The sequence below is a fragment of the Apis dorsata genome, unplaced genomic scaffold, assembly GCF_000469605.1.
Source record: "Apis dorsata unplaced genomic scaffold, Apis dorsata 1.3 scaffold_220, whole genome shotgun sequence".
Taxonomy (NCBI): domain Eukaryota; kingdom Metazoa; phylum Arthropoda; class Insecta; order Hymenoptera; family Apidae; genus Apis; species Apis dorsata.
In genome coordinates this window covers 505,809-508,662 of record NW_006263502.1, presented here as the reverse complement: position 1 = coordinate 508,662, position 2,854 = coordinate 505,809, and the positions used below count along the sequence as shown (strand labels likewise).

General features: G+C 49.4%; 1 long non-coding RNA gene across 1 annotated transcript in view; it reads right to left on the bottom strand.

Annotated features, from left to right (window-relative positions):
• Positions 1 to 390: 390 nt before the first annotated feature.
• LOC102675166 overlaps positions 391 to 2,854 on the bottom strand; it is a 36,070-nt gene continuing 33,606 nt past the window's right edge. Inside the window, exon 2 of the long non-coding RNA XR_421737.2 lies at positions 391 to 479. This is a non-coding gene — a long non-coding RNA (uncharacterized LOC102675166). The remainder of the gene's footprint in view (positions 480 to 2,854) is intronic.

Here is a 2,854-nt window from a genome sequence, read left to right as displayed (position 1 = left end):
CTCCGACGAGCCGTTTGACACCACTAACGGCACCACCCGTTCCCGCGCATCCTGGATCACCGCTCCCACTGACTTTATCTTGACGATCGTCTTCTCCCTAGTTCCTACCGTACCCACGGTACGCGGGTACGTGGCCCTTGCCTCCGCGGAGACCAGCGGACGCTTCCTCCAACACCCGACGCGGTACGGCCAAACTCATTTACCAGTTTTCTCGCTTCTCCGTCCCCGCTACTCGTCGATCATCGATCCAACCCCTCGTGCGTGTATCCTCGATGTATCCTCTAGGTAGATAGCGTGGCGCTTTGACTAGCAAGATTTTTGCCTTGGTCGCAACCTCTTNCGCCCCGCTCGAGCTTCCGTTCTTCGCTCTCTTCCGATCTTGGTTACGCCGCTCGTTACGCGGGCATTATACTCGGCGATCGGTCGGTCGATTTGCCAGTCGATTCGTTCACGCGCTCGTCGCGACAGTGATGCATCACCTGAAACAACCAAACTACTCGGTTAGATATATATGTGTGTACACTATGCTCTATTTCAAACCTGTTTGTCTTTCTTTCCTTCCCTCCCCTTTTTTTATTTTTTTCCATCGAGGCCGAATTTTAATAACTCTAGCTCGCACGTGGGACGTGGGTCCCAGCGGATATTTCGAGGCGGAAGTTGGTCGCGAGAGAGACAGGCGCAAACTCGGCCGCGATAGAGCCGCAATTCAGTCGGTCGGATGGCTGTTTTCCGTGCACGCATGATATATATTCCCCCATCGGCGGAAGTTGCATGCATTCTGCGATGGGGAGGGGAGGGGAAGAGGAGTGATACGCGATTCAACGCGACAACGGACAATCTCTCTCTCTCTCTCTCGAAACGGGCACGCGTCACCGAAAAATACATCTTCCATCCCCCTCCGCCTGCGTGGAAACAGATGCCGAGACGAAGAAGGAGAGGAGGGAATGGCGCAGCCAGTTACAAAGAGACAAGAGCTCGCCGTCGCAATATCGGAAGTAGGAGAAAAATATGCTTTCGAAGCACAATCAAGGACTCGAACGCATTCCCATGCACAGCCGTTTCCGAGTCGCGAGGCATATATTGGAATCTCTCTTCCACGTTTTTCTCTTCTGAAAACCGTCTCCAGGTTTCTTTCTCTCCTTTTTTTTTTCCATCCGGGGAAACGTGGCTCGAAACGCACGTGATGCCCTCATATACATGTTGCTCGCGCTTCCTAAGTGCTTCCTCCCTCCCCTCGCTCTCTAGAATACGTTTTCACGATTTATCACTACACGTGGGAACACGTGGAAATAGAATGTCTGCCGCTGTCCACTAAGCGAAAATAATACGTGGCTCTCGTGTTCCTCCTGTTAAGTTGGCGTGGCAGTTTCTATTAAATGGAAATCGCGGTTTCATCTCGAAGAGGAAAGGCGAGAGGGTTCGCGTAGTTGTATCGAAATTTTGTTATTTCATCGTGGTGAACCGATTTCGAAAGATTTTAAAAGTATCTTAAAGGTTAATCATTCCGTGCAATTGTATTTTTTTAATAAATACCGATTATGGTTTAAGATTTCTGCAAGATTTTTGGGATACAAGTTTTCGAAAAACTAATTGTGCGAGGATGAAAACGAAGATTTTTTAATACGTATTTAAAAAAATGATACCACTTTTAATTTCAAAGTATAATTCCCAACTTTACAACGATCCACCTGATACACAGAAATCAAAACCGACCAATTCTCCATCTAAACGAAACGTTTAACCTCCAAAAAATTAAGCATCGATCGAAAATACTCCGATGCTAAGAAAAATCGTTCAAAAACTAAAGCAACCAATGACAAAATTATATTATCCACGAGTTGGAAGCGCGACAAAGCTCGCAGGAATGCGAAAGAAGCCCGTCTCGCGTCCCGCATTGAAATTCGTCGAAAATCTAATATTCTCTGAGAGAGAGAGAGAGAGGCAGGAGACAGGGATCGATAATTCGATTAGCAGTAGTCGACACTGAGGATAGTTAGGTAGGACGCGCCTTCTCTCTGTAGATACTCGAGAGCCCACGCTCGAGTACGGTTAAAGTAGCCGGGCCCTCGATACACCGGGTTCGGGGAGGAGGTGTGTGCCCACCACGCACGTATATAATATTCTCGAGCGCTCTCCTTCCAGATAATATCGGCAGACCTGGCAACCTCTCTGATGTTGTCCAAGTTAAGACGAGGGTGGTTCCATTTCGACGGATCGACGAGAGAGGGGGACGAGAGATGGTCTCGTCGTCGAGGAATCCTCGTCGTCCACCCTTTTTCCCTTCCACCCCGTGGAGGCGTTCGTTTCACGGCCGCTCAGCATTAATTAATAACGTTAGCGCGCATTAATTGAGGCAAAGCGCAGGGTGTCGGAAGCGTTCGAAACTTTTTCTTCCCGCTTCCTCCTCCCTCCCTTTCGCCGCGCACAGGAGGGTGGAGGAAAATCGATTCCCCTCGAGAGACCTGTGCGTCGCGGTGCGTTTCGCGTAGTTTCGCGATGTAATAATAATTGGGGAAAATTGTCGCGACGCGATAAATAAAATTGGAACGGAGGAAACGGAATATTTCCTCGCCATTTCCGTCGGCTCGCGTGTCGAACTGGAATAATTGGCGGGGCAAATATTTGGCCTCTCGTAGCACGACTGATTGACACTTCAACCCCGTACCTCGCGTCGATAAACACGTGATTCCATCCACGATTTTCGCCCGCGCTCCACACCCTGCTCCACACCCCCGGGCCAGCCACTGTTTCTTTATATTTCCGAACGTCGACTGTTTGAAGAGCGCGTTAATGCTTTTAAAATTCTTGGCCAAACAATGGCTCAACGATGAACCCCTTCCCGCACGGGGGAAAA